The sequence below is a fragment of the Loxodonta africana genome, chromosome 6 (assembly GCF_030014295.1).
Source record: "Loxodonta africana isolate mLoxAfr1 chromosome 6, mLoxAfr1.hap2, whole genome shotgun sequence".
Classification (NCBI taxonomy): Eukaryota; Metazoa; Chordata; class Mammalia; order Proboscidea; family Elephantidae; genus Loxodonta; species Loxodonta africana.
This window is the reverse complement of record NC_087347.1, coordinates 136,940,490-136,966,147: the sequence shown is the minus strand read 5'-3', so window position 1 is coordinate 136,966,147 and position 25,658 is coordinate 136,940,490.

Genomic DNA, 25,658 nt, shown 5'->3' with positions numbered 1-25,658 from the left:
AAGCACAAAGTTCCCAAACATATGGGACTCTACCATATTCATCTGAGGATAAAGAGACTCAGGATCAGCATGGTGTTTTAGACTGAAAAAGATATTCAGTTAGGCTTCTGGGCACTTGGTCTCAGTGAAGGATTAAATCCATTTCATTTTCTGTAATCTGCCAGATGTACAACAGCATTTGTAATAGTGGTGTCCCATTCTCTGGTCGAGAGTTGCACAGTAAATAATTTGAAGTATGAGAAAAAGATATAAACAATTAGGAATGTTAAGTCAAGTAAAGGAATATCAATGGATGGGATATTTAGAGTGCTGGAGAAGAGGACAGTATTTGCTCCAAGGTGCAAATGCATAAGCTCCCCCTCCCCCATTCTCCTTGCCCTGATGCCTGGATATTGTTGTTGTTGTTAGGTGCCATTGAGTTGGTTCTAACTCATCATAACCCCATGTACAACAGAACGAAACACTGCCCAGTCCTGTGCCATCCTCACAATGGTTGTTACGCTCGAGCCCATTGTTGCAGCCATTGTGTCAATCCATCTCCTTGAGGGTATCCCTTTTTCGCTGACCCTGTGCCTTACCAAACATGATGTTCTTCTCCCAGAACTGATTCCCCCTGATAATATATCCAAAGTATGTGAGGCGTAGCTTCATCGTCTTTGCTTCTAAGGGGTATTCTGATTGTACTTCTTCCAAGACAGATTCTTTTGGCAGTCTAAGAAATATTCAATATTCTTTGCCAACACCATAATTCAAAGCTATCAATTCTTCTCTGGTCTTCTTAGTCATCTTCCAGCTTTCACATGCATATGAGATAATTGAAAATACTTTGTCTTGGGTCAGGTGCACCTTAATCTTCAAGGTGATATCTTTGCTTTTTAACACTTTAAAGAGGTCTTTTGCAGCAGATTTGCCCAATGCAATGTGTGGTTTGATTTCTTGACAGTGTTGATTGCGGATCCAAGTAAAATGAAATCCTTGACAACTTCAATCTTTTCCCCATTTATCATGATGTTGCTTTTTGGTCCAGTTGTGAGGATTTTTGTTTTCTTTAGGTTGAGGTGTAATCCATATTGAAGGCTGTCATGGATTGAATTATGTACCCCCAAAAATGTGTGTATCAACTTGATTAGGCCATGATTCCTAGTATTGTGTGGCTGTCCTCCATTTTGTGATTATAATTTTATGTTAAGAGGATAAGGGTGGGATTGTAATACCACCTTTACTCAGATCACCTCTCTGATCCAATATAAAGGGAGTTTCCCTGGGGTGTGGCCTGCACCACATTTTACCTTAAGAGATAAAAGGAGAGAGAAACAAGCAGAGAGTTGGGGACCTCATACCACCAAGAAAGCAGCACCGGGACCACTGCACATCCTTTGGACCCAGGGTCCCTGCGCCTGAGAAGCTCCTTGATCATGGGAAGTTTGAGGACAAGGACCTTCCTCCAGATCCGAAAGAGAGAGAGAGTTTTCGCCTGGAGCTGATGCCTTGAATTTGTACTTTTAGCCTAATTTACTTTGAGAGAATAAATTTCTCTTTGTTAAAACCACCCACTTATGTTATTTCTGTTCTGGGAGCACTAGATGACTAACACAAAGGCTGTGGTCTTTGATCTTCATCAGTAAGTACTTCAAGTCCTCTTCACAATTGTGTGTTCATAGAGTACAAGGTATTTTTGCAGATGGATAGAATAATACCTATGTTTACATGGCATAAAGATGATATTTAAATAGAATTGCTGTTGTTGCTATTGTTGTTAGGTGCCGTCAAGTTGGCTCTGACTCATAGCGAGCCTATGCACAACAGAACGAAACACTGCCTGGTCCTGCGCCATCCTTACAATCGTTGTTATGATTGAGCACATTGTTGCAGCCACTGTGTCAGTCCACTTCGTTGAGGGTCTTCCTCTTTTCCGCTGACCCTGTACTTTGCCAAGCATGATGTCCTTCTCCAGGAACTGATCCCTCCTGACAACATGTCCAAACTGTGTAAGATGCACTCTCATCATCCTTGCTTCTAAGGAGCATTCTGGTAGTACTTCTTCCAAGACAGATTTATTCGTTCTTCTGGCAGTCCATGGTATATTCAATAGTCTTTGCCAACACCACAATACAAAGGCATCAATTCTTCTTTGGTCTTCCTTATTCATTGTCCAACTTTCACATGCATATGATGCAATTGAAAATAGCATGACTTGGGTCAGGAGTACCTTAGTCTTCAAGGTGACATCTTTGCTCTTCAGCACTTTAAAGAGATCCTTTGCAGCAGATTTACCCAATGCAATGCGTCTTTTGATTTCTTGACTGCTGCTTCCATGGCTGTTGATTGTGGATCTAAGTAAGATGAAATCCTTGAAAACTTCCATCTTTTCTCCATTTATCATGATGTTGCTCATTAGTCCAGTTGTGAGGATTTTTGTTTTCTTTATGTTGAGGTGTAATCCATACGGAAGGCTGTGGTCTTTGATCTTCATTATTAAGTGCTTCAAGTCCTTTTCACTTTCAGCAAGCAAGGTTGTGTCATCTGCATAATGCAGGTTGTTAATGAGTCTTCCTCCAATCCTGATGCCCCATTCTTCTTCTTATAGTCCAGCTTCTCAGATTATTTGCTCAGCATACAGATTGAATAGTTATGGTGAAAGAATACAACCCTGACGCATATCTTTCCACACTTTAAACCAATCAGTAACCCCTTGTTCTGTCTAAACAACTGCCTCTTGATCTATGTAAAGGTTCCTCATGAGCATAATTAAAAAAGTGTTCTGGAATTCCCATTCTTCGCAATGTTACCCATACTTTGTTATGATCCACACAGCTGAATGCCTTTGCATAGTCAATAAAACACAGGTAAACATCCTTCTGGTATTCTCTGCTTTCAGCCAGGATCCATCTGACATCAGCAGTGATACCCCTGTTTCCACATCCTCTTCTGAAACTGGCCTGAATTTCTGGCAGTCCCCTGTGGAGATACTGCTGCAGCCGTTTTTGAATGATCTTCAACAATATTTTGCTTGTGCGTGATATTAATGATATTGTTCTGTAATTTCCACATTTGGTTGGATCCCCTTTCTTGAGAGTAGGCATAAATATGGATCTCTTCCTGTCAGTTGGCTAGGAAGCTCTCTTCCATATTTCTTGGCATAGATGAGTGAACACCTCCAGCACTGCACGTGTTTGTTGAAACATCTCAATTGATATTCCATCAATTCCTGGAGCCTTGTTTTTCGCCAATACCATCAGAGCAGCTTGGACTTCTTCCTTCAGTACCATCGGTTCCTGATCATATGCCACCTCTTGAAATGGTGAAGTATCAACTAATTCTTTCTGGTATAATGATTCTGTGTATTTCTTCCATCTTCTTTTGATGTTTCCTGCGTCGTTTAATATTTTCCCCATGGAATCCTTCACTATTGCAACTCGAGGCTTGAATTTTTTCTTCAGTTTTTTCAGCTTGAGAAATGTTGAGCGTGTTCCTCCCTTTTGGTTTTCCGTCTCCAGCTCTTTGCACGTGTCATTATAATACTTTGTCTTCTCTAGAAGCCTTTTGAAATCTTCTGTTCAGTTCTTTTACTTCATCAATTCTTCCTTTTGCTTTAGCTGCTTTATGCTCAAGAGCAAGTTTCAGAGTCTCCTCTGACATCCATCTTGGTCTTTTCTTTCTTTCCTGTCTTTTCAGTGACCCCTTGCTTCCTTTATGGATGATGTCCTTGATGTCATTCAACAGCTCGTCCAGTCTTCGGTTACCAGTGCTCAATGTGTCAAATCTAATCTTCAATTGGTCTCTAAATTCAGATGGGATGTACTCAAGGTCATATTTTGGCTCTCGTTGACTTGCTCTGATTTTCTTCAGTTTCAGCTTGAACTTGCATATGAGCAATTGATGGTCTGTTCTACAGTCAGCCCCTGGCCTTGTTCTGACTGATGATATCGAGCTTTTCCGTGGTCTCTTTCCACAGATGTAGTCAGTTTGATTTCTGTGTGTTCCCTCTGGTGAGGTCCATGTGTATAGTCGCCATTTATGTTGGTGAAAGAAGGTATTTGCAATGAAGAAGTCATTGGTCTTGCAAAATTCTATCATTCGATCTCCGACACTGTTTCTATCACCAACGCCATATTTTCCAACTACTGATCTTTCTTCTTTGTTTCTAACTTTTGCATTAAAATCACCAGTAATTATCAATGCATCTTGATTGCATGTTCAATCAATTTCAGACTGCAGCAGCTGAAAAAAATCTTCTATTTCTTCATCTTTGGCCTTAGCGGTTGGTGTGTGTATTTGAATAATAGTCGTATTAACTGGTCTTCTTTGTAGGCGTGTGGATATTATCCTATCACTGACAGCATTGTACTTCAGGATAGATCTTGAAATGTTCTTTTTGATGATGAATGCAACACCATTCCTCTTCAAGTTGTCATTCCCAGCATGCTAGACTATATGATTGTCCGATTCAAAACGGCCAATACCAGTCCATTTCAGTCCACTAATGCCTAGGATATCGATGTTTATGAGTTCCATTTCAGTTTTGACGATTTCTAATTTTCCTAGATTCATACTTTGTACATTCCAGCTTCTGATTATTAATGGATGTTTCTAGCTGTTTCTTCTCATTTTGAGTTGTCCCACATCAGCAAATGAAGGTAGTGGTATAAAATTTTTCAAAAAACTAATGAATTACAATTAAATTATTTTTTCTTCTGTTGTTCATGTTTTTTGTGTCATGCCTAGGAATCTATTGCCAAATTCAAGTTCGAGAATATTTACCTGTGTTTACCTGTGTTTTATTGACTATGCAAAGGAATTCGACTTTGTGGATCATAACAAATTATGGATAACATTGCTCAGAATGGGAATTCCAGGACACTTAATTGTGATCATGAGGAAACTATACATAGACCAAGAGGCTGTCATTTGAACAGAACAAGGGGACACTGACTACTTTAAAGTCAAGAAAGGTGTGAGTCAGAGTTTTACACTTTCACCATACTTATTCTATTTGCATGCTGGACAAATAATCCAAGAGGCAGGACTATATGAAGAAGAATGTGGCATCAAGATTGGAGGAAGACTCATTTATGCAGAGGACACAACTTTGCATGCTGAAAGTAAAGAGGACTTGAAGCACTTACTGATAAACATCAAGGACCACAGCCTATAGTATGCATTATACCTTGTCTTGGTTATCTAGTGCTGCTGTAACAGGAACACCACAAGCGGATGGCTTTAACAAAGAGAAATTTATCCTCTCACAGTCTAGGAGCCTAGAAGTCTGAATTCAGGGTGCCAGCTCCAGGGGAAGGCTTTCTTTCTCTGTCAGCTCTGGGGGAAGGTCCTTGTCATCTATCTTCCCCTGATCTAGGAGCTTCTCCACACAGGAATCCAGGGTCCAAAGGATGTGCTCTTCTCCCATGCTACTTTCTTGGTGGCATGAGGTCTCCCTGTCTCTCTGCTCTCTTCTGTCTTTTGTATCTCAGAAGAGATTGACACAATCTAATCTTGTAGATTGAGTCCTGCCTCATTAACATAACTGCCTCTAATCCTGACTCATTAACATCATAGAGACACCGTTTACAACACTTAGGACAATCATATCTGATGACAAAATGGTGGACAATCACACAATACTGCGAGCCATGGCCTAGCCAAATGGACACACATTTTTTAAGGACACAATTCAATCCATGAAACGCCTCAATATAAAGAAAACAAAAAGTCTCACAACTGTACCAATAAGCAACATAACAATAAACAGAGAAAATACTGAGCTTGTCAAAGATTTCATTGTACATGGATCCACAATCAAAGCCCGTGGAAACAGCAGTCAAGAAATCAAACAACATATTGCATTGGGCAAATATGCTACAAAAGACCTCTTTAAAGCAAAGATGCCACTTTAAGGACTAAGATGTGCTTGACCCAAGCCAAGGTGTTTTCAATCACCTCATATGCATGTGAAATCTAGACAATGAAAAGGAAGACTGAAGAATTGATGTCTTTGAATTGTGGTGTTGGTGAAGGGTACTGAATATACCACTGACTGCCAGAAGAACAAACACATTCATTTTGGAATGAGGACAGCAAGGATGTTCACTAGAATCAAGAATGGTGAGACTTCATCTCACATACTTTGGACATGTTATCAGGATCGACCAGTCCCTGGACAAGAATATCATGCTTGGTAAAGAAGACGATCATTGAAAAAGAGGAAGACCCTCAAGAAGATGGATTGACACAGCAGATGCAACAATGGGCTCAAGCACAGCAACAATTGTGAGGGTGGCATCTAACAACAACAACAACAACGTATTTGGCTGAGAGTTTTCTAGTTTTACCCTTTATGTTTAGGTTCCATTTTGGACTAATTTTTGTACATGGTATAAGATAAAGGTCAAACTTCATTCTACTGCTTGGGCTATCCAGTTGTTCCCAAAACCGTTTGTCAAAAAGTTTATGCTTTCCTCATTGGAAGGTCTTAGCACCCTTGTAGAAAATTAGTTGACTTTCATGGGTTTATATTTGGGCTTTGAATTCAATAGGATCATTCATCTATGCATCTATTCTTATCCTAGTCTTGCATTGTGTTGGTTGCTATAGCTTTTAAGTAAATTTTGAAATAAAGAAATTCCCTCCAACTTTGTTCTTTTTTTTTTTTTTTAAAGATTGGCTATTGTGGGTCCCTGAAATGAAATTGGAAATTAAAAATTGCATATGAATTTTAGAAAAAGTTTGTAAATTTCTACAAAGAAGCCAACTGGGATTCTGATAGAGATTACTGTAGATAAATTTGGGAGACTATTATCATCTTAAAAATTCATGAGCATGAGAGGTTTATCCATTTATTCAGATTTTCTTTAATTTCTTTCAATACTGTTTTGCAGTTTTCAGTGTACAGCTCTTGTACTTTTGTTAAATGTATTCCTGAATATATTATTCTTTGTGATACTATTGTAAATGTAATTATTTTCTTAATTTCATTTTAGATTGTTCACTCTTAGTGTGTAGAAATACTACTGAGTTTTGTATATTGGTGCTCTGTTCTGAAACCTTGATGAGCTAGTATATTAGTTCTTGTAATTTTTACTGGATTCTTTAGGATTTTCTCTATTCAAGATCATGTAATCTGTGAATATAGTTTTACATTTTTCCTTTTCAACCTGGATGTGATTTATTTCGTTTTCTTGCCTAATTGCCTGGGTAGAACCTCCAGTACAGTGTTGAATAGAATTGTCAAGAGAAGATATCCTTGTATCATTCCTGATCTTGGAGAGGAGAGGGGCATCTAGTCTTTCACTGTTAAGTATGTTAGTTGTAGGTTTTTCGTAGATGCCCTTTACCAGGTTAAAGAAGTTCCCTTCTTTTCCTACTTTATGGAGTGTTTTTTTTTTTTTTACAGTCTTGAAAGGGTGTTTGATTTTGGCAATTTTTTTTTTGTCTTTGAAGACTTTTATGTAATTTTTTGTTTTTAGTCTATTGATATGGTGTATTATATTAATTGATTTCAAGATTTTAAAGTATCCTTGTATTTTTGTATTCCTGGGGTAAGTCACATTTGGTCATGGTGTTTTTTATATGCTGCTTTTTTTTTTATACGCTGCTGGATTTAGTTTGCTAGTGTCTTGGTGAGGATTTTTACACTTATATTCATAGGGCATATTGGTCTATAGTATTCTCTTCTTGCAATGTCTTTATCTGGTTTTGGTATCAAGGTAATATTCATTTCACAGATAAGTTTGGGAAGTACCTACTCTTTTATTTTTTGAAATAGTTTGTGAAGATTTAGCATTAATTCTTTTTTAAGTATTTGGTAGAATTCTTCAGTGAAGCCATGTAGGCCTGAACATTTCTTTCTGGGTAGGTTTTTTATTATTAACTCAATTTCTTTACTTGTTACAGGTATTTTTAGATTGTGTTTTTCTTTTTGGGCATCAGTGTATAGTGCAAAATGAGGTTTGATTTCACCCAAAGGCGCCTCAGAAGAAAGCCCTGAAGATCTACTTTTTAAAAATCAGCCATTAATAGCCGTGAAGAGCACAGTTCTACTCTGACATACACGGGGATACCATGAGTTGGAAACAAACAGCAACTGTTTGTTTTTAGTTGTTTGTTCATTTTAATTTCTTCTTGAGTGACTTTCAGTACTTTGTCTTTTTGAGAGTTGTTTTGTTTAATCTAAGTTATATAATTTATTGATATACAGCTGTTTATAATATTATTTCTGTGAGGTCACCAGTAATATCCTTTCTTTCATTTCCAATTTTAGTAATTTGAATGTTCTCTCCTTTTTGATGACCAATCTACTAAAGTTTTGTCCATTTTGTTGATGCTTTTAAATAACCAGCAATTGTTTTTTTGTCTATTTTTTATTTTATTAATTTTTAATCTCTATTATTTTTTTCCTTCTGCTCTCTGAGGTTTAGTTTTCTCTTTTTCCAGTATTTAATGTTGATGATTAGGTTAATGACTTGAGTTTTTTTCAAATATAGGTATTTACAGCTATAAATATCCTTGAAAGGACTGTTTTACCTGCATCCCATATATTTTCATATGTCCTGTTTTCCTATTCATAAATTTCAAAGTACCTTTTAATTTCCCTTTTGATTTCTCCTTTCACTCAGAGGTTATTTAAAAACAAACCAAATCTGTCACTGTTGAGTCGATTCAGACTCATACAGACCGTATAAGACAGAGTAGAACTGCCCCACAGAGTTTCCAAGGAGCACCTCTTGGATTCGAACTGCCAACCCTTTGGTTAGCAGCTGTAGCACTTAACCACTATGCCACCAGGGTTTCCAGTGGTTATTTAGGAGTGTGTTATTTAATTACTAAATTAATTAATTTAATTTTGATACGTATTTTTGTCATTGATTTCTAATTTCATTCTACTGTGGTCAGAGAATATATTTTGCTTTTTTTTCTATCCTTTAAAATTTACTAAGGTTTGTTCTATGTCCTGACATGCATGCTGTCCTGGAGAATATTCCATGTGCACTTGAGAAGCAAGTGTTCTATAGATGTTTGTTGAGTCCAATTGGTTTATTGTGTTTTTTAAGTTTTCAATCTCATTATTGATCTTCTACCTAGTTTTCCTATCAATTATGGTGAGTGCGGTATTGAAGTCTCAAGCTAATAATATTGAATTGTCTATTTCACCTTTCACATCTATCAGTTTATTCTTCATGTACCTATGTGGTCCATCATTAGGTGCATATATGTTTATAATTGTTCTATTTCTTTGATAATTTGACTTTTTAAAATTGTAAATCAATCCTCTTTATCTCTAAGAAAAGAAATTTGTTTTAATGTCTGTTTTGCCTTATATTACTATAGCCATTCACTTTTCTTTTAGTTACTATTTCCATGATATATAGCTTCCCATCCTTTTACTTTCAATCTTCTTGTATCTTTGAATCTGAAGTATGTCTCCTGTTGACTGCATATGGGTGGATTATGGTTTGTTGTTTCGTTTCTATTCATTCTGACAATTTTTTTTTAATTAGCTTATTCTGTCTATTCACATTTACTATTATCGATACAGTTGGATTTATGCCTGTCCTTTTATTTTGCTTTTTTCTTTCTGTAATTTATCCTTTTTCTTTTGTTTTTCTATTCCTCCTTTACCTTCTTTTACATTAAGTGAATATGCTCTAACGTAGCATTTTAATTCCTTTAATGCCTTTTCGCTTTTTATTTTTGTTTCCCTAGTGATTATGGATTATTATTCACATTTGAGTTTATCAGAACCACCTTTAGATTTATACTAACTTAATTTTGGTGAGATATAGAGACATTACTCTTATGTAGCTGTATTCCCTTTCACTGCTTTTTTTGTGATACTACAGTTGCCCCTCCGTGTTCACAGGGAATTAGTTCTAGGACCCCAGTGGATATCAAAATCTTCAGATATTCAATTCCCTTATATAAAATGGCATATTTGTCCATATAACCTATGGACATCCTCCCTTATACTTTAAATCATCTCTAGATTACCTATAATACCTAATACAACATAAATGCTATGCAAATAGTTGTTTCATCACAATTGAAGGCTCTCTCTGGAAGGTAGCCTTTTTCTTCTGCGAGTTCCTTGAACTCTCCTGGGAACACTGATGCTGCCTCTGCATCAGCCAATGCCAATTCTCCTGTGATCATTAAGTTCTTGAGGCTCTAGCAGTTTATATAGCTAGCCAGCCATCTCTTCTTAGCCTTAAACTCCTTCCTCTCACTCTTCTCAATCCCCTCACATTTAGCCTTTGGAGGATTGCTTTGACCAGTTAATTGCTTTTAGGGAGCCAGTTTTTTTTTTTCACAGAAGCAAAGGATGTACGCAATGCAAGTAGCAAACAAATGAGACGTGAGGTGAACAAGGCTGAAACAACGAGTGCTGGAGAAAGACTGAGAATCTGAAATGGTTGGAAGCTACAGCAGGGTATGCCTACACATCACTTCATTCATGTGGATTCAGCATAGTCCTAGGCGCACTGCAAATTCAAGTTTTGTTTTTTGGAATTTTTTTTTTTTTCAGTCTGTGGTTAGTCGAATCTGCGGATGCAAAACCCACGGATACGGAGGGCCAACTGTATTGTCATATGCGTTACAAGCGTAAATGTTGCAAACCTAACATCACATTTTTATAATTATTACTTATACGATTTTATGTTCTTTAAAGAGGCTAAGAATGGAAAAAAAGAGGAAGTATATACTTCAAGCTTTTTATTTATCATTTCTGGATCTCTTCATTTTTCCTGTTCAAGTTACCATCAGGAGTTATTTCCTTAGCCCAATACAACTTTGCTCCCACCCACCTCCTTTGTGCTATTACTGACAAATACATTACATTTCTATTTCTTATAGGCCCAATGATACATTATGCACATACTTTTCCATGCAATTGCTTTTAAAATCAGTTAATGGAAGAAAGAAGAAATATGCATTAAATTCTGATTTATAATTGCATAAATATGTTTTTCTCTGCTCTTTCTTTTTTTCAGGTAGATTTGATTTACTATCTGCGGTCACTTGGTTTTAGCCTGAAAGACTTCCTTTATTATTTCATGTAAAGCAGGCCTGATAGCAACAAATTCTCTGTTTTTGTTTCTTTAGGGCATCTTCATTTAGCCTTTATTTTTGGAAAATAGATTTCAATAATATTCTTGGTTGAGAAGTTTTGTTTTTTTTTTTTAAGCTCTTTGAATACATTATTCCACTGCCTTATAGGCACCATTGTTCCTGATGAAAAGTCTGTTTATAATCTTACTGTGTTTCCTTTGTATGTGATGGGTTATTCTTCTCCTTATTTTTGGCTTTCAGCATTTTTACTATTATGTGTTAGTTTGTGGATCTCTTTGCATTTATACTATTTGGAGTTTGTTGAGCTTCCTAAATATGTAGATATGTTTTGCAATCAGTGTGTGAAGTTTTCAGGCATTATTTCTTTGAATATTTTTTCTGTTCGTGTCTTATACTCCTCTATTTCTGATCATTATATTTATGTTGGTGTTAAGTTAGTGGGGTCTCATAAAATGGAGGCACTTGAGCCAGGCGTGAGACAATGGAACAGTGCATTCCATCTTGTGCCAAGCAGAAGCAAGGGGGAAGGGTACCAAGGAAATGAATATTAAAAGATAAACAAGAGAGCCAGTTTTAGATGTTTGCAAAAAAAAAAAACTGCTTGCTTTGCTCCTCATTTCTTACACAAAGTGTTCTAATGATTAATGTTGAAACAAGATAGTTAAAATGTTTATCAAGAATACTTGTGCAGCTTGTTCCAGGAGAAATGTACGTTTAAAATAAGATTACTGATGCTAAGCCAGACTATGATCATGTGTCCACCTTCTGGCTTGAGTAATCTACTCCTTCCCCATTTTATCACGTAAAAGACCTACCCCTTTCCCACTAAGTTGGAACATTTTGTAATCCCACAATGCACTGTGTTCCCAGCCTGGCTGTTTCTATTCTCAGAATAAACCTCTTTGTTTTCATTTTAACAGAGTGTGAGTTTTGCTCAATGTGCAACATTTTGTTTAATGGTGTCATGCATTTCACTGAGGCTCTTTTATTTTTTCTCTGTTCTTTGTATTCTATGATTTTATCAATCTGTATTCAAGTTTGTTCTTTCTTCTGCCAGTTCAAATCTGCTGTTGAGCCCTTCTAGTGAATATTTTGTTTCAGTTACTGTATTTTTAAATTTTAATTTTGTTTTTTATCATTTTTAACTTTATCGATAGTCTTTATTTGATGTGACATTTTCGTATCTTCCTTTACTTTTTAAATTACTGTTTCTTTAGTTATCCGAACACATTTATATGGGCTACTTTAAAGTCTCTCTGTTAACATTTGGTTGTTCTCACAGGAGTTTCTGTTGCTTTTTTTTTCCTAGTTATATGTCATATTTTCCTGTTTCTTTTGATGTCTTTTAATTTTATGTTGGAAATGAGACACTATAAATAATGCTTTGTAGCAACTCTTGGTACTACTACCCCCCTCCTCAAGAGCTTGTTATTGTTATTTGTTGTTTATTTGTTTAGCCTCTGGCTTTGCTAAAAGGGTAGTCTGCCTTTACAGTTACCATACAGGCTGCCTGAGCTGAAGCCTTGGGATCAGAGCATTTTCTGATATGGAGGCTGAGAATTAGGTGTCTCTCTCTTTCTCCTAGTCCCTTCTCCTTGTCAGGGAAAGCTTTCCCCCTATTCTGAGCTCACAGTAAACTTCTCTGTCTCCATGACTACTTAATTGCCCAGAATCAATCCTGTAGCTAGGGGATAAGAATGGTAGGGTCACACAGGCAATTAATGTAATTGCTGTCAATAGTTTCACACCTTTAAAAGCTGAACTGGCAAAAGTAGTGTGATAGGTATATTTACAACAACAATAGCACCAAACAAGTAGCTGCTGAGGCTGCTTATGTATAACCAAACACCTCATGGGATTTGGTTCCTTAGTTTGGAGGTTTAGGGTCATGGCTCCAGGGGAAATCTCAGTTAACTGGCCTAATAACGTGCTTCTGTTCTACCCCCTAGTTCGTTGTGTAGTGCCTGGGGCCATAAAAGCTTGCAAGCAGCCATTGAAGGCATAACAATTGTTCTATATTTGCCTGGAACAACAGAGGAAGAAGGAGAGTCAGGGACAGGAGGAGTAAATAGATGTGTGGCTAATTGTTCCCTGAACAACTAACTACTTCCTTTGCTAGAAGACAAGAACTGGATGGTGCCAGGCTATGTTACTGAACATTTTGATCAAGGTTTCTATAGAGGAATCCTGATCAAAAGGGGGAAATGTAGAACAGAATTTCAAATTCTTATGGGACTCAGATTTTATGGAGGCTGGAAGAACCCCTGAAACTATTGCCCAGTGATATTCTTTAAACTTTAAGCCAAAAATATCCCCTAAGATCTCCTTAAAACCAAACAGTATGTTAGCTTAACCAGTAAAGAATGTCTGCCTCGAACATTGTGCTCTTTTAAGATCTATCTATATAGGATCAAACTGACAACAGCAACTTGAAAGATTAGATAGGAAACTTAGGGGCTAGTGAGTTTATATTAATGGGGGAAGAACAACTCAGAAAAGGAGGGTGAAATTGGTCACACTACTCAAAGAATGTAATTGATGTCACTAAACTGTACATGTAGAAAGTGTTGAATTGGTGTATGCTTTGCTGTGTATGGGAAACCCTGGTGGTGTAGTGGTTAAGTGCTACGGCTGCTAACCAAAGGGTCAGCAGTTCGAATCTGCCAGGTGCTCCAGGGCAACTCTATGGGGCAGTTCTACTCTGTCCTATAGGGTCGCTATGAGTCGGAATCGACTCGACAGCACTAGGTCTAGGTTGCTGTGTATATTCTCAACAATAAAAAGGAAAATAAGGGAAATTAAAAAAAAAGCCAGGCGAGGTACACCTGAACAAAGCCCCCTTCCTTTTACCTTTCCCATGCAATCTAGTATATATACTCCTCAGGTTTATACTATATAAACTCTAGACCTGAGTCCCCTTTGTTCTCTCTCCCATGGCACAGGAAGGGCATGCATGGAAGTGACAAAACATCCCCCCTTAGACAGAAGGCTTTTGGGAGAACCTGGCTCCTGATAGACAGCAGCTCTCTTTATCTCATCCTGATTACTATAAGTAATAAAAGCTTGTGATCACATCAATGAGTAGTGTAATTATTTATTCTGATCCAAAGAGCCACGCATCATTCCATCTAATTTATTTCACTCAGCACATTTCCGGCTACATTATTTTAATAAAGTCTGTTCCACGACCACAGTGTGAAGCATCTGATGTTGCTTCACAGGAAGCACAGCTTGGGCACACACACTGTCACCCTAGGATGACAGTGATTTTGGCAAAGCTTGTTTGGCTGTTTCTTTTCCTGATAACACCGGCATTTAAGCTCCACTAGAAGGGGCTCTGGTGGCACAATGGTTAAGTGCTAGGCTGCTAACTAAAAGGTCACAGTTCAAACCCACAAGCTGCTTTGTGGGGGAAAGAGTTGGTAATGTGCTTCCTTACAGATTACAGCCTAGGAAACCCTACAGGGCAGTTCTACCCTGTCCTATAAGGTAGCTATGAGTTGGAATCTACTTGATAGCACACAACAACAAGCCGCACTAATTGCTGGCTGATTTCTTTATAGCTTTCAACAATACCCTGGGTCACAAATTGCTTGACAGTGTACTCTGATCAAATTTGATCTCTTTTGAAGAGATTGTTTCCCTGATGTTATGGATTAAATTGTGTACTCCAAAAATATGTGCTTGAATCCTAGCCCCTATACTTGTGCGTTTGATCTTGCTTGGAAATAAGGTTTTCTTTGTTATGCTAATTAGATCATACGCAAGCAGGATGGATTCTAAACATAACTACTTCTGAGTTATAAAAAGAGCAGATTAAACTCAGAGATACGCACACATGAGGAGAAGACAGATGTCATGTGAGGACAGCCTGTAAGTCAGGGAAGCAAGCAACACCCAGGACTACCTATAAGGAAGGAATTGACATGGCTGAGGTGCTGATTTGGATTTACAGCCTCTAGAACCATGAGAAAATTTTTGTTTGTTTGTTTTTTAAAACCACCCACTAGTAGTATTTCTGTCATGGAAGCACTAAGAAACTAAGACACCTGAGATCAACATCTTAGATTTGTTCAGACCTCAGGGGGACTTTTGCAAGCCGACTTTCCCTGGTACTCTCCTTCAAACTAGCCTGCTTACAGTTTAGATTATATCTATGCTGAATCTACCAATATTCTTTCAGTGGCCTTTAACCACAGCCTCCACGGTTTTTGAGAGTGCTCTCAGACTCCAACTTCCCTACATCATGTTGCAAATAAAATTAGTTCCCTCTCCCTCCCAATTTCCCCCCTCAGGCAAAATCTGAGTCACAACTCTGGAGCTGGGAGTGGGGATAAACGTGCACTTCTCTCTGGGTGACATCCCCACTTTAGCAGCTGAGTGCTTGGTAGAGGAGAGGACAGTAGTCTCTCCCCGTGTGGAAGCTCTGCCTTATGAACTGAGGTTAGGGCACTCAAGGCTCTAGCACTCTCAACAATGCCAGACCAAAGTAGGGCCTCCATCTCTTGAGTCAGTGCTAGGTGGAAAAAGAGATTCCCATCTCATGGCCACAATCGCCCAGAAGTCAGCAAAAGGAAGCTGGGGGCAGGATGAGAAATGCTGACCCCCTGCCTCTCTTGGGAACAGAATCTTCCCATAGGGATCTGTGGGGAGAGGGATTCCTGTGTTCTTGGTTGTACTATTCTTGGAATGGAGTTTCTGTCTGTAGTGGAAGGGGAGGTTCTTGATTCAAATACCACAGATTTTCACTGTTCTTACTGAATTTTCTTGAATAAACATTTCTTCATTTGTTGTATTCCCTTAGGTTTATTTATTTCCAAAAATTTTAAATGGTTACTTTTAAAATAATCCTTAGCAGTTTTGTTCCTCACATTCTGTCCAGTTTTTATGATTTCCTTTTTTTTCCTTTGTGATAAAGTTTGTATTTACATATTTTATTGACCTGTCTCCAAGCTCATTAACTTTATTTCTGTTGTATCCAAATATCCAGTGACGTTTTACTTTCAGATATGGGTTTGCAGTTCTAGGGTGTCCATTTGATTCCTCTTTATAGATCCCAATTTTCTGTTGATATTTTTATATTTGTATCTATTTTGTCTATCTTTTCCCTTAGATTGTTTCAAATCATTTAAGAATATTTAGCCTTTGTGTAGTCATTACAAATGTGGATCCTCTGTTTTTGTCTATTCCTAGTGCCTATTTTTTTTTCTCTGGCTTATTAGTCAAATTTTCTTCTTACCTCTTCTTATATCTCAACATTTTAAATTATATGACAAACACTACAAAAAAAGAATCATAGAGACTAAAGATCATTCTCCTCTACCACCTCTCCTAAAAAGGGATTTTACCTTTTCTCTCTAAGCCTATAGGATGAGGACTAATCTCCTCCATTCATAAATTCATACATTCATACAATTGAGCCTGGCTGAGGCTGAGTACCTATCTAGTATGCCCTATTCTGTGGCATGACCCTCCCTAAGTTTTCACTGAGATGCTAATGGGCCTCAGTCTTTAGCCCTGAAATGTCTACCCTTTAGATTTTTTGAGATTAGTTCTTTTGATTTCTGCTTCAGAGAATTCCAAACATGGCAAATGGCTTGAGGGTGAAAATTCTGTGTTTTTGTTTGGGGGGGTGGGGTGCTTTGTCTAGCAGGATCTGTATCCTAAACACCTCAAGATTTTAATCTGCATTTCTAGCCTCGTTTCCCAGCCTCTTGTTCTTCTTCAACACTCAATGTTCCATGGAGAAAACCCCTGGCATGTTTATTTTGAGGGGATATCATTCTGATATGCTATAATCTGATTCTAATCTATTATCCAAACCCATGTATCCACCAAAAGCCTCACCAGTATCTTTTTACCTAAGACTTACTTTGCCATTTGAGATATTGCATCTTCCACTGGTAACCAAATTCGATCAATGTCCCTGTTGAAGAAACGGGCTGATGACCTCAGCTGACTGGCAAGGGGATCTCTTTCCACAGCTCTCTGATGTCTTTAAAGGTATGATTTTTAGAATTTATCCAAGTTTTTCTAGTTGTTGCAGTGAAAAAAATAGCTTTCTGCTACCTGGGGAATGGAGCCCTGGTGGCACAGTGATTAAGAGCTCAGGTTGCTAACCAAAAGATTGGCAGTTCAAATCCACCAGTCGCTCCTTGGAAACCCTTTGGAGCTATGAGTCCTATAGGGTTGCTGTGAGTTGGAATTGACTTGACAACAATAGGGTTGTTTTTTTACCTGCTGAATGGTAGGCAGAAGCAGCTGTACTCCTCAGTAATTTTTGAGCAACACTTGTCATTAAAAAAAAAAAAAAACTGCATACATACATGTGTCTGTTTAGAGTTGATTACTTTTGTGTGTGTGTTTTTCTGCATTCCTTTGTCAAAAATGTACTGTTTTAATTACTGTAGCTTAAAAATATGTCTTAATATTTGGTAGGATTAGTAGGATTAGGCTCAGAAATTTACTTTGTTATTTGTGGATGTTTAATTATTTGCTATATTTCATAAATATGTTTTTCAAATTCACAATATATCTCACTGGGGTTTTTATTGGAAATGCATTAAATTTACAGATTAAGTTGAAGTTGAATTGACATTGTTATAACACTAAATTTTCTTATTTACAAACATGTTATAATCTCTTTAGTTATCTAGGTCTTCATTTAAGTTATTAACTGATTTAGAATGTTTTCCTCATAGAGGTCTTGTTCTCTTTCCCATTGTAGTTTGGTTAATTTCTAAATACTATATTGTTTATTTTATTGTTGCTATTGCATGTGGTATTCTGTTACACTTTTATTTTTTATTGCATGTGGTATTCTGTTACACTTGTCTTTTTTTTTTTTTTTACTATAGCGAAACACTCCTCAATGTTGTATGTTGTTTCGTTACCTAGCAATCTTACTGAACCTTTTATTTAATAGCTTGTCAGATTTGTTTTCTTGTAAGTGGTCATATCATCTGTGCATAACAAGGATTTTATTTTCTTCCATTATTTATAGTTATATTCTTTCCTTTTGCAGGCATTCTTGTTTTATAACCTTTAATTTATTTATTTATTTTTTTAGTTTCTCTCTTAAGCATGATGCTTGTTATTAGCTGTTTGTAAATAGCATTCACCAGATTAAGGAAATGACTTTCTATTCCTACTTTTCTATAGATATTTTAAGTTTGTGAATATATATTAAAATTTAGAAACTTCCCCTTTGCCCTCTGTGATGTAATTTTGCGATTTTTTTTCTTTATTCTGTTTATTTGGTTAACCAAAATGAGAAGCACGTAAGTATTTATCTAGTTTTTCGTTCCTGAGAAAACCTACATTGGTATGAAATTTTGTTTTGTTTAATAAACTCTTGGGCTGCATCAACTAATATATCATTTAAGATATTTGCATCTATGCTTCAGAGAAAAATGAGTCTATATTTTTCTATTTCTTTTAATCTCATTATCTGAGTATCAGTGTTATGTCAACTTTATTAAAAAAAAATGGGATTTTCCCTCTTTTTGTGAGTGTGGTTTTGTCCATTGAGATAATGGGGAATCCACTTGTAAACCATGTAGGTACTTTGGGAGAATGTCGATCTCCATTTTATGTTTTTAATGATTATTTTTCTATCTATACTTCCTATCCCTTCTTGTGCCAATATTGGCAGTTAATGTTTTCTTGATCCTGGATATTTATCTCCGTTAAATACATTATTGGCTTTTGGCTTATCCTTTTTCAAAACGTTCTATTATGTTTGTGATTCATTGTATCTGTTCATGACTTCTCTCTCTGTTGTTTATTTGTTGTGTTTTAGTAATCTGTCTTTTCATAAGTATATCTCATTAGGTGTTTATATTCATTTTCATTATTTTGCTGTTCTTTGTGAACTTGTGATGTACTTCTCTATTCTTTTTATTGTTTCTTTAAGCTTACGATTATCACTTATTGAACTTCTTTAGGCAAGTAAACTCACTTGTATTGATATTTCTTTTTTTTAATAAGATCATTTAGAGTTATTATTTTCCCTCTAGATAAACATCTTGATATTTAGTTATCTGTCATCCTTTGACATTCTGTACTTCAGAATTTCCTTATGGCTTCATCTTGAACCCACTGATTAAATGGAAGTATGCTTTTAACTTTTATAAACTTGAAAATGTTTTTAGTTGTCTTTTTGTTATTGATATTCAAGTTTGTTAAATCATAGTCAGAAAAGATAGTTTGTATGTTGAAATATATTAAGACTTCTTTATGCCTTAGTTAATAATATATTTTTTTCTAATCTTTCCATCTGCTTTTGAGAAGAATATACAGTCTTAATGAAAATCTATAAAAGTTACAAACATATCCGTTAGATTATACCAGCTAAGCATGCTACCCAAATCTCCTATACCAATACCAAAAAAACCCATTGCTGTCAAGTTCATCCTGACTCATAACTCATAGTGACCCTACAGGACAGAATAGAAGTGCTCCCATTGGAAGCAGACTGCCATATCTTCCTCCTACAGAGCAGCTAGTGGATTCAAACTGCAGGTCTTTTGGTTAGCAACCAGTGCTCAATCACTGTGCCACCAGGGCTCTTACAGCTCCAATAATCTAGCATAAGTTTAAGAATGTTGTGTTTTTAAGAAGTGTGTGTGTAAAAATTTCGACTACATTTACATATTACCATTTTTCCATATCATTCTATTTTTGATATATTACATAGTTCAAGGCTATATAATTATGTGATATATGATTATTGTATTTTATCAGTATTATTTTTATGTTAATTATTATGGACTGTTTCTTTTTGTCACATTTGCATTTTTATTTAAATACTACATTGTCTTATATTGAAATGATCAGTTTGCATTATTTTAACATTTGTTAATTATATCTGTCCCCATGGCCTTTCTTTTAATTATTGTGATATTTTTATTGTTTTAAAATAGATATTAATAGATCTAATTCATTAAAACTTAATATATCTATGCCTTTTAATTTATGAGCTAATCAATTCATATTTATTTTAACAGAAAACATTGAAATTATTTATGCCATTGTCCTTTATGTTTTCTAATTATCATGCTTTGTTTTGTTTTAATTTCTCAATTATTGTTGGATAGATTATAATTTTTCTTTTTTACTTTTCTGGTACTAATTTGGAACTTATACATTCTAATTTTTTTTTTTTATAGTTGCATGTCTTAGGCTGGGTTCTCTAGAGAAGCAAAACCAGTAAAGCATGTAGAGAGAGAGAGAGATTTATATCAAGGAAATGACTCACTTGATATTTAGAGGCTGTAACGTCCCAAGTCAGTGGGACAGAAAAGAGGATTCTCCTGACTCACATAGCTGCAGGGGCTGGCAAACCCAAGATCTGCAGGCTGGAGAGCAGGGCTATTGCAGGTTGTGAAAGATCGACTGATCTCAAGATCAGCAAGACTGCAGGTAAGCTGCCAGCTCAAGTCCCAAGAACCAGAAGTCAGAAGAACAGGAGTCAGCTGTAGGATCTAGAACAAGCAAAATCCCCAGCAAGGCAAGCAGGAAGGAGCTGGGCAGAGGAGGGCAGGGAGATGAAGGGTGAGGGGGGCTGTGAGCCACTACAGGCCTTGCACCCTGCCCATACCACAGCAGATCCCATCATGAGGGTGATCACTTATCAGATTTCAACAGGGAAGTGATCACAATATTGTACATGTGCCAAAACACTGAGAATCATAGCCCAGCCAAGTTGACACATAATCTTAACCATCACATTGCACTTAATTTATTAAGGCTTAAATGTTTACACATTTTCCCCTATTGTTAAAGACTATCAATACCTATATACTCTCCTAGGAGAAAAATTAACAGTATTTTAATCATGTTTACTCACTCACCCATCTTTAAAACCAGTTGCTAGCCAGTCCATTATTGCTTATGGTGACCCCATAAGTATTAGAGTACAACTGTGCTCTATGGGGTTTTAATATGGTCTTCGGAGGCACCTCTAGATAGGCTTGAACCTCCAGCCTCTTGGTTAGCAGCCAAGTGCTAACCATGTGCACAACCCAGGAACACCCACCCATCCTCAATCTTCCCAAAATATCATGTTGACTTCATCTGAACTTTTAACCTGAGATTGTTACAGCTGTCCCTGGTGATTTTTATTTCTCCACTGTCAGTGATAGTGGAATGTAATTGTAGTTCATCAGTTCTAAGGCACATTTTTAAAAACATTTGTATCTCCTAAATTTGCATCCAAGTGAATAGGAACGTAGTGGGAAAATGTGTTGTCACAGTTTAACCTTTTTCTTTCCTGGTGGTACCTAAAATTATGATGTATCCCTCAACGGTGTCAATTAATTGGGGGGATTATTTTGCCTACCTTTTCTTCCCATTCATTGTGTTTTCTCATGGAATCCTTTCATATATTACTGTAACACTTCTCTACATATTTTATCAGGCAAAATGTCTGTCTGATACACTTTCTAGGACCTTGTATGACTTTTTAGGGGATACATCATTTCTCATGAAAAGCTCGGTACTCTATCAGCCATTCTAACTGAAATCTAATATCATTTTTAAACATATTTACATATTATCATTCTCTCATCCTTATTTCCTCTCCTCTTTAGGCAGATTGGCACTTCTGCTTTTATATTTTTCTTATTTTATCTTTTATATTTTCCATTCTTTATCTCGTTATGCTGTTTTGGGGAAGCCTCCTTAATCCCATTTTTTCTACTCACTAATTTGCTTTCTGAATACATTTATTTTATAATTCCAATCATTATTATCAGCTTGAGTGCTTTTGTTTGCAAGCAAAAAACAAAACAAAAACCAATCATACTGCCCTAAGATAGGGGGCCCTGGTGGCGTAGTGTTTAAGAGTTCAGCTGCTAACCAAAAGATCGGCAGTTCAAATACACCAGCTGCTCCATGGAAATGATATGGGGCAGTTCTATTCTGTCCTGTAGGGTTGCTATGAGTCAGAATCAACTCAATGGCAATCGGTTTTAAGATTAAAAGAAATGTAATAGCAGATGTAACCCAAAATGTAACCCTCTTCAGTTGTAGTATAAACAGTGCTCAGTTCCCATCTTCGTACGTATTCTTCATATTCAGGCTGCCTTTGGTCAGCCTTCTGATGTCAGACTTCTGTCATGGTAGAAAAACTAGTTTGGGGCCTCATATGACATAATGCAGAGCAATCTAGATGCATTTGTGTCCCACAAGTCCCTGAAGGAATCCTGACAGTACTTTGAACTTTGATTTGGCCACCTTAGGTTACATGCAAACACACAAATCAGTCACTGTGGCCAGGAAGACAACATGTATGACTTATCCTAGGCTTTATGCCTTTTGAGGACCGCACAGGTCCCAGTGGAATCGCGCACACTGGAAAATGGAAAATAATAATGCCATAGGGTAGTGTTGCTAGAAAGTCAACCAACTGGAATCCGTAAGTTCTTTTGAAAAGGATTATTTTTCATGTCCCTTATCTCTACTTGTGTCTTATTCACAACAGCTTGTCCTTGCTTCATGTTTGCAAATTTCTCTTTTCTATTTCTGAAATACAATTAATGCTTGTCTTAAATCTCTTCAAACTGCCACATTTTACTTGCCTCTTATGTTATAGATAGTTCTCTTTTTGCCTTTCTTTCATGGTGTTGTGCTTCACCAACAGGTTATGACTGTTTTGCTCCAAGCTCAGGTTTATCCTCTTGACATTGTCAGTCTTCTACACTTGTACTCCTCTTGGTAAAATTGACAGCTGGAAAGCAATTGGACTAAGTATTATAGTATGGGCTCCGACACCTCATTTTTCTCGGCATTTCTTGCTCCCAGGGCACCTTCCTTCCACATCCCAAGGCACTTCTCTTGTCTGAGGATATTCATCCTTAGTTTCAACTGCTTGGTCCAAGGGGAAGGGGCATAAATACACACTAGCTGATCCATTTGCACCTGTTTGTTTCTATGCCAGATCCTGGCGTTATCCTCCCGCCTCCTGGTGGCACTACTGCTCTCTCACTAGGGACATAGACAAGGCAGGTCTTCAGGAGACTGCACACTCATGGACCTGTGTGTGGAACTCACGTAGTTGTAAGATTTTCCCTGGTCAGCAACGACAATCAGTGTTTTCACATACTGTAGAGGAGGCTCTACCCATCTCTCGCCCGGGGTGCTCTGTCAGAAGACAAAGGTTGTGGCTGTAAACATCTACCAGTTTCCTAACCCAGCTGAGCTATGGCCCTGCTCTGGTGTGTTGGCCACTAACTTTGTCCTTCTGCCAGACATCATTTATGCCTTATGTTGAGATTCAACCATCTTCAGTCTACCAAGTACTTCTCTAAGTTTTGTTCTACCCTGTATCCATTCTGAAGCCCCATGTCTTTCTAGAGTCCCCAGGCTTGGAATGAGGGAGTGAGTAGCCATTATTTTATCATCCTGATCTAAATTGGAAGGCTTTCATTCTTTCTTTATGATAAGCTTGACTCCCTCCTCTCATTTGTACCCTCTTCCCTCATTGACATGAAGCTGTGAGCAGACAATAAGAGTTTGATTTTTATCACTCCATGAGAGATTTTATTTTAAAAGAGACTCATTTGCACATACAGACTGCAAAATATAATGGTTGAAATTTCAGGCATCCAAACAATCAAGAAGTATATACATATTTTTTAATTATAGGATAAATGTTGCCCTTGGATCTCAAAATATAGGAGGACACCTCTAGCACTTACTTGGAAGGCCATCTTTCCTTCCATAACATAGAATGTCTTATGAGAAGAATCGTTCTTCTTGTTCTTTATATTGGATATTTTTAAAATAAATAAATAAAATTAGGAGGATTGTCTTGTGTACACTGAAGAACATCTGACAAGGACAGAGATAATCAAAGAGCTTTGATTAAAATGAGGAGATAAAATTTTCACACAGAAAAAAATTAATATGCTTGTAAAAAAACACTACAAAATGTTATGCCAGTTATAAAATTTGTATTTTCTACTCTTATCATAGTTTACTTTTAAAAAATTATTCCCCCTGTTGTTGATATTTAAGGTAATCCTTAAATAAACTATTTAAGTAAATGTAATAAAGAAATGAGTTAAATAACTTTTTTGAGGCAACTTAGTATCGGTCAGAATTTCTGCTTGATTTTCAAGTTTTACATTAGGTTAAAGAGGCAAGAAATATTAGCCAATCTAATAGTGAGATTTCTTCCTTCATGCATTCTTTTTTTTTAATGTTCTTTAGGGCTTAAGATGAAAGTTTACACAGCAAATTAGTTTTCCATTCAATAACTCATACACAAATTGCTCCGTGACATTGGGTGCAATCCCTGCAACATGTCAGCACTCTGTGCGTTTCTACCCCAGGTTCCATGTTTCCATTCCTCCAGTTTCCCTGCCTCTCCCTGCCTTATCGTCTTTGCGTTTGGGCAAATGTTGCCGTTTTGGTCTCGTATAGCTGACTGTTCCATGGAGCACATTCCTGACGAGTCCTATTGTTTATTTTACAGGCCAGTCTGTTATTTGGTTTAAAGGTAGCCTCCGGGAGTGGCTTCAGTTCCAAGTTTGAAGGGTGTCTTAGGGCAATGGTCTTGAGGGTTCCTCTAGTCTCCTAATAGTAAGAAAATTTGCAGAACATTATACTGATGGCAACAATTTTGTCAAAATTCTTATGAGTTTTTCCTTTTTTTCTCATATACATACATACATATATATATATGTGTATATATATATATATATATATATATATATATATATATATATATATGGTGCACACACATTTAGGATACCATGTCAGGCAGTGAAAAAAAAATCATACAAATTATTCTTTTTCATCTCTTATTTGCAGTTTAACCAGTTACCATGGAGCTGACTCCAACTCGTGGCAACGCCATACGTGTCAGAGTAGAACTACGCGCCATAAGGTTTGCAGTGGTGGATTTTGGGGGAAGAAGATAGCCAGGCCTTTCTTCTGAGGTGTCTCTGAGTAGACTTGAAAAACCAACCTTTTGGTTAGCAGCCAACCACATTAACTCTTTGCACCACCCAGGGGTTCCATTTGTAACTTAACTCTCTTTAATCTTTTACATGAAAGCTTACTCTAAGAAAATAGTTTAATTCATTCTCCCTCTTATAAGCATGCTTTGTGCTATAGTGTCTCCATAAATTTTCTCAGGAAAGTTTTAGCAGCAAACATTCTTTTTTCTGTTTATCCAAAATCTGACCATTTTTCCAAGTCCTCTTCTACTCTTATTATAGTTTACTTTAAAAAAAATATTCTCCATATTGTTGATATTTAATTCTTAAACAATTAAAGAAAATATAGAAATGAATAAAATAACTTTTTTTGTGGCAACTTAATTCTCTTAGAAACACTTCCACATCACTCTAACTCACTGATGTATTCTCATTTCAGCTGCTATAACTTAATATATGCATTCTAAAACTCTGCCACTGCCATCACAAACTTCTGCAGCAACTGATGGGAACCTGTAATGTGAGGGAACAGGTGAGTGGAAGGTGGCTGTGGTGTATGAGGACAAGCAACGGAAACGTGATTAAGTCAAGAAAGCCACACCAGTTATCAATCAAATGAAGAAGACTGAAGGACAAGGTCTTTGAGAC